At 43.1% G+C, this 7,597-nt stretch overlaps 1 pseudogene across 1 annotated transcript; it reads left to right on the top strand.

The window, feature by feature from the left end:
- The first annotated feature begins 433 nt into the window (after window positions 1-433).
- Window positions 434-1,812, top strand: LOC308239773 (nuclear factor interleukin-3-regulated protein-like; annotated as a pseudogene). Its single transcript has one exon. The product of its transcript is annotated as a nuclear factor interleukin-3-regulated protein-like (transcript).
- The last annotated feature ends 5,785 nt before the right edge of the window (window positions 1,813-7,597 follow it).

Genomic DNA, 7,597 nt, shown 5'->3' with positions numbered 1-7,597 from the left:
GGGCGGGCGAGGAGTCGGGTGCGGGCTCCGCAATTGGGGCCCGGTCGCAGGTCACGGAGGGGCTGGCGGGCGGCGAAGTAGCGCGGCGCTCGGAACTGACCTACTAACACACATCTTCCTGCGCGGCCACGGCGCCCATGGACCCGCACGCCGCCCGCCTCCCGAGCCGCGCCCTCGCCTCCGCCTGGGAACCCGGCCCCAGCCAGAGCCCAAGCGCCTCCTGGCCCGCTCCCGGCCCCCGTTCCTTCTCCCCGCTCGCCGGCCCGAGAGCAGGAACACGGTCACCTAGAAGACCCCACTCCACTCAGCGGGAGACTGTCCCACGCAAAAGGAAGAACATTGATGGATTTTAGAGCGCAGGTTGGAAAGCATTTGAGAGGTCCCGGGGGAATAACTGCTTCCGCGCTGCACAGAGAGGGCGCGGCTGTCTCCGATGCAGCTGAGGAAGATGCAGGCAGTCAAGAAGGAGCAGGCCTCTCTGGACCCTGGCTGCAGCGTGGACAAGGTGATGATGCTTAGTTCGGCCTTAACTGAAGTCTCTGAAGACTTGTCGACAGGAGAGGAGCTGCTTCTAAGTGAAGAGAGTGTGGGGAAAAGCAAATTCTCCGCGTGCCTGAGGAAGCGGGAGTTCATCCCCGATGAAAAGGAAGATGCCATGTATTGGGAGAAAAGGCAGAAAAATATCGAAGCTGCCAAGAGGTCACAGGAGAAGCGCTGGCTGAATGACCTTGTTTTGGAGATCAAACTAATTGCTCTGGGAGAAGAAAACGCCACTTTGAAAGCTGAACTGCTTTCCCTAAAATTGAAGTTTGGTTTAATTAGCTCCACAGCATATGCCCAAGAGATCCAGAAACTCAGTAATTCTGCGGCTGTGTACTTCCAAGACTACCAGGCCGCGGCGCCAGGCGGGGGCACCTTTGCGGACGAGCCAGTGGCCAGCAGCGGCATTTAGGTCATCAAGCACTCTCCGCAGGGCTCGCTGGCCAAAGGCACCGAGGGCTCCCTGGAGCACGCGCTGGAGGGCGCTGTGCAGAGCCAGAGCGGCTGCCCAAGCCCTGCCAGCAAGCTCCAGGCCATCAAGCAGGAGCCCGTGGAACTGGAGAGCTATGCCGGAGAGCCCCGGGACGACCCTGGCGCCTACCGAGCGGCCCTGTATCAGAACTACACGGGCAGCTCTTTCCCTGGCTACTCACACTCCCCACCTCTCCCGCAGGCCAGCCGGTCCTCCAGCAACTCCCTGAGAATGTCGGAAACCATGATGGCGCAGTGGGAAAGTCCTTGGACGGAGAAGATGAGCAGCAGGTTCCCAAAGGCCCCATCCACTCTCCCCTCGAGCTTCAGCATGGACATGCCACGGTGATTAAAGTCCCAGAAGCGAATGCCTCTGCTTTGCCACACAAGCTCCGCATTAAAGCCAAAGCCTTGCAGACAAAAGTAGAGGCATTTGATACTAAATTTGAGGCCACTCACAAACTTCCCTCGCCTGTTGGCATGACGGCTAAGAGGCATTTCGGACTAGAGAAGCTTAGTACCCCAAGTGCGGGCCATCCTCCCCTCACTCCTTTTTCAGTGCAAGTGACTAACATCTAAGACTGGTCTCTCCGGTCAGAACACTGGCATCAAAAAGAACTTGTGGGCAAAACTCAGAATAGTTTCAAAACTGGAGTTGTTGAAATGAAAGACAATGGCTACAAAGTTTTTGACCCAGAGAATTTGTTTTTGAAGCAGGGGATAGCAAACTTATCTGCAGAGGTGGTCTCACTTAAGAGATTTATAGCCACACACCAGATCTCTGCTTCCAACTCGGGGTAAATTACTACTGACCAGCCTCTCGCACTGGGAGGCGTCACTGGCCATTGATGCCTACGTTCTGTGTCAGACTGAGTTTCACTGGACCTGTGATGTCATTTCATTGTACTGTTCACACGTTGTTTGTCAGGTCTCTTTTTCTGCACAAATTATTATGAAGATTAGATTGTATAGTCCATGCAAAGACTGTATAAACTGAACATTATTTTTTTGTTCTATTATAAAGTGTGTAAGTTACCAGTTTCAATAAAGGATTGGTGACAAACACACACACACACACACATACACACACACACACACAAAATAAATATATGTCAGCACTTTTTGTAAATCTCTCTAAGATACCCTTTTTTGCAATTGGCACGATTTTGATATTTACAGATGAACATTAACAGATAAACACTTGAAATTGGTTTTGATGATAGGGAACACTAACATTCAGGCACAGTTAAACTAAATAGGCATTAGTACCCTCCAACTGACACAGATGCATTATTCTCATTAGTAGATCTGGATTACAAGAAAAGTACTCAATTATTATTATACTAGAGCCCAGTGCATGGATTCGTGCACATTGAAAGGAAATTAATTAGAAGGTGACTGGTAGGGCAGGACTGGGCAAGACGGGCCAGACACACCCTGGAGCCAAATTCCTGCAGTCCCTCACACCTGGGGCGGCTCCAGGGCTCCAAGGGTGTTTGTGGAGTGAGTAGGGTCCCTCTGGCAGGTGGGGTCCCTCGACCTGGCCTGTGGGGATTGGGCCAAAACTGGCAGTCTGACATCCCCCGAGGGGTCCCAGAGTGCAAGAGGACACTCTGCAAAGTTGCTGTTGCTGGACAGCTCCTGCATTGAGCGTCTGCCCCTTGGTGGTCATTGCATGTCATAGCTACCGGACGGACAGTTGAACAGTCAGATGGTCACTTAGGCTTTTATATATATACTAGAGGCCTGGTGCATGAAATTTGTGCACAGGTAGGGTCCCTAGACCTGGCCGGCAATCAGGGCTGATTTGGTTCCCCGCCTCCCCACCTCCTCCTTCCCTTGCTACCTGCACACCAGCACAGCATGGTTCCCCCCACCTCCCTGCCTCCTTCTTCCCTTGCCACCCATATGGTTCCCCCCCGCCTCCTCCTTCCCTCACTCCCTCAGTGCCCCGCTGTTACCGCATGCCCGCCAGCCATGTTCTGCACTGCCCCCTGGTGGTCAGCGCACATCATAGTGAGCGATTGAACTCATTTTCCTGGTTGAACACCTGAGCGGACACTGCATATTAGCCTTTTATATATATAAATATATATTTTTTAATTTCATCAATAAAAATCATGTGAAAAAAATGACAACCTTCTAGCTAGAACAAAGAAAGCTCAAACTACTAAAATCAGAAATGAAGAAGTGATCATTAAAGAACTTAAGGAAATAAAAAGTACTATATAGCAACAAATTGGATAACCTAGATGAAAAGAATATATTTCTAGAAATACACAGATTAAATTGTCTAGAAGAAAATAGACTGAATAGACCAATAATAAAGAAAAATATCAATATAAAATTTGCTCAAACATTAGATAAAATCTTCCCACAAATAACTGCCCAGCAACAATTTCATTGGTAAAATCTACCACAATTTTAAAGAAGAATTAAAACAAACCCTTCACAAATGCCTCTAAATTTTTTTAATGTAGTAAAACATTCCAACTTATTCTATAGGAGGCCAGTATTATTCTGACACTAAAATAAGACAAAATCATGATGAAGAAATAAAACAATAGGTTAATATTCTTTATAACACAGATGTACAAATTTTCACAAAAATTCAATTCAGCAGCATGTAAAAAAGATCATACTTATGACCAAGTAGAATTTATCTCAGGAATGCTAGCTTGATTTAACATCTAAAAATCAATCAATATATTTTATTATATGAATATAATACAAAAGAAAAAAAACAAATAATTATCTCAATATATACAGGAAAAAAAAAACATTCACATAACCCAACACATTTTCATGATAAAAATCCTGAAAATAGAAACAAATACAAGGTAACTAGAAATTGGCAAAAACTTCCTTTACCTAGTAAAGGTATCTAAAAAAACACAAATAACATCATACTTAATGTTGAAAGACTGAATGTTTTCCTTCTAAGATCAGAATGTCTCCTTAAGCTACTTCTATTCAATATTGTTCAGGAGGTTCTAGTAAGGGAAATTAGACAAGAAAAAAATTAAAAGTCATCCAGATTATAAGCAAAGACTAAAACTCTCATTAAGGATGGCATATTAAATATTAAAAAATCTGCCCTAGCCTGTTTGACTCAGTGGATAGAGCATTGGCCTGCAGACTGAAAGGTTCTGGGTTTGATTCCAGTCAAGGGCACATGCCCACGTTGTGGGCTCAATCCCCAGTAGGGGGTATGCAGGGGGCAGCCAATCAATGAGTCTCTCTCATCATTGATGTTTCTATCTCTCTCTCTCCCTCTCTGAAATCAATAAAAATACATATTTAAATATAAAAATCTTTAAAACACAAAAATCTATTTGAATTAGTAAATGGGTATAACAAGTTATCAGGACATAGAAACAAGTACAAAACCCAATGTATTTCTATACATATACACTAGCAGTGAACAATTCAAAAATAAAATTTAGTTTTTTTCCTCTTTTCTTTTCCTTTTTGCTAAATCCTTCTAACATCCCACACAGTTCCCTCCCCCTCAAAAGCTGTCAGCCTGCTCTCTACCTATGAGTGTGTCTCAATTTTCCTTGTTAGTTCATTGTGTTCATTAGATTATACATATGAGTGAAATTATATGGGACTTTTTCTCTGACTGGCTTATTTCATTTAGCATAATGCTCTCAAGGTTCACCCAGTGTGGTAATTGCTGTGGGAGGGGAGGATGGGTGAAGGTAGGTGGAAGAGAGTATAGGGGGGATAAATGGTGATGGAAGGAGATTTGACTTGGGATGGTGAACACACAATACAGTGCACAGATGATGTATTGTGGAATTGAGCACCTGAAACCTGTATAATTTTGTTAACCAGTGTCACCCCAATAAATTCAATAAAAAGCAAAGCAAAACAAATCAAAACAAACAAAAAATAAAATTAAGAAAACAAAGATTATTGACATTCTAGCTTATAATTTTTACTAAATTTAATTGCTCAGTGAAATCAGAAGACTATGAATAGATAGTTTTCCAAAAAGACATACAAATAGCCAACAGGTACATGAAAATTTGCTCAATATCACTAATCATTTTGGAACTAAAAATCAAATCAACAATGAAATAGCACTTCAAATTGTTAGAATGGTTATCACTAAGCAGACAGTGATAACAAATGTTGGTGAGGATGTAGAGAACAGAAAACCCTTGTACAATTTTGGTGGAAATGTACATTGGTACAGCCACTATGTTAAACAGCATAGGGATTCCTCTAAAAATTAGAAATTAGAACTACCATACAATCCTACTTCTGGATATTTATCAGAAGGAACTAAAATTAAGATCTCAAAAAATCAGGTTTGTATGGAACTACAAAAGACCCTGAATAGCCAAAGCAATCCTGAGAGAAAAAAAAATAATGAAGCTGGAAGTATCACAATATCTGACTTCAAATTATATTATAGAACTATGATAATCAGAACAGCATGGTATTGGCAGATAAACACACACAGATCAATGGAACAGAATAGAGTCCAGTTATAAAACCACATATATATGAACAGATAATTTTTGACAAAGGAGCCAGAAGAGGGTGCTAGAAAAACTGGAAAGCTACATGCAAACAAATGAAACTGGCTTACAGTTTGTCCCCATGTACAAAAATTATTTCAAAATGAATCAAAGACCTACATATAAGACATGAAATAATAAGTTACATAGAAGAAAATACAGGTATCAAACTCATGGACCTAGGTCATAGAGAACACTTTATGGACTTGACACCAAAGGCAAAGGAAGTAAAGGAAAAAAAAATAGATGAATGAGACTATGTCAAACTAAAAAGCCTCTGCACAGCAAAAGACCCTGACAACAAAACAAATAGGCAACCAATCAGATGGGAGATGATATTTGCAAACAGTAGCTCCAACAAAGGTTTGAACTCATAAATCTCAACACCAAACAAACTAACAACCCATTCAAAAAGTGAGAAGAAGACCTGAAAATACACTTCTCCCAAGAAGACTTATGATCAGCCCTCACAATAACAACCGAACAGCAGTGTGGGTGGGGCCACAAGGCTAGCAGGGGGGTTAGTGAGGGCGACCAGGCTGGCAGGGGGGGCCATGAGGGGTGATCAGGCTAGCAGAGGGGGGCAGTTGGGGACGACCAGGCCAGCAGGGGGCAGTTACAGGCGATCAGGCTGGCAGGTAGAGGTGGTTAGGGATGATCAGGCTGGCACAGGGGGCAGTTAGGGCTAATCAGGCAGGCAAGCAAGTGAGCAGTTAGGAGCCAGTGGTCCAGGATTGTGAGAGGGATGTCTGACTGCTGGTTTAGGCCAAATCCTCACCTAAACTGGCAGTCGGACATCCTCCAAGGGGTCCCGATTGGAGAGGGTGCAGGCTGGGCTTAGGGGACCCCCCCATGCACGAATTTCATGCACTGGGCCTCTAGTAGATATATAAAAAGATGTTCAACCTCACTGACAATTAGGGATATGCAAATCAAAACTACAATGAGATACCACCTTATACCTGTTAGAGTGGCCATTATTAACAAGACAGGAAATAACAAGTGTTGGAGAGGTTGTGGAAAAAAAGGAACCCTTATTCATTGCTGGTGGGAATGTAGACTGGTACAGCCACTATAAAAAGCAGTCTGGTAATTGCTAAAAAATTAAGAATATAGCTACCATACAACCCAGCAATCCCACTCCTGGGTATATAACTGAGAAACTTGAAATAATGTATTTGCAAATATATATGGCCAAGACATGGGAACAACCAAAGTGTCCCACAAGAGGACTGGATAAAGAAGATGTGGTACATATACACAGTGGAATACTACTCAGCCATAAGAAAGGAAGAAAAAATGCCATTTGAAACAACATGGATGGACTTTGAGAACATTATGCTAAGTGAAATAAGTCAGTCAGAAAAAGCTAAAAAACATATGATTTTACTCATATGTTGGATATAAAACTAAAACTCATGAACACAAACAGCAGTGTGGTGGTTGCCAGAGAGAAGGGGGGAATCCTTATCTAAGGTGACAGCAGAAGATTTGACTTTGGGTGGTAGGCACTGGGTGCAATATACAGATCTTGTAACATAGAAACCTACACCTAAAACCTATTTGTTCATTTTGACCAATGTCACCCCAATCAATTTAATAAATAAAAAAGTATTTTAGGAGTCCCATTTCATTTCAACATTATTCACAATAGACAATATACAGAAACAACTTAAGTAATTGTCAATAAATAAATGAGAAGTTTCAGGAAACCACTGCTTGCCAATACTGTCAGTGCACCAAGGAACAAAAAAGGCCGATGGACCTTGGGTGTCAGCAGGGCTGAAGCTAAGCACCTCATCTGTTGAGATAGTGGTGGCTCAAGGCAATTCCTTAACCTGATAATCCTTTTACTGTTTACCAAACTTTACCTTTGATATGCCTGTATGCATTGCTAAAGGGCAAATGTGCATTCAAGTAAATAAATAGCAGTCCAGGCCAGAGGTCAGTGTGCTCTTCACGAAAGAGACACCACCTGGCCCCCACCCCTTAATAATTCATATTTCTTGTCTAGTGTTTTCATTTGTGCATCGGCCCCTCCTTCAGATCATGAA

Source organism: Plecotus auritus (assembly GCF_963455305.1).
Source record: "Plecotus auritus genome assembly, chromosome: X".
Classification (NCBI taxonomy): domain Eukaryota; kingdom Metazoa; phylum Chordata; class Mammalia; order Chiroptera; family Vespertilionidae; genus Plecotus; species Plecotus auritus.
Note: the sequence above shows the minus strand (reverse complement) of the source record. Positions and strands in the feature narration are given on the sequence as shown.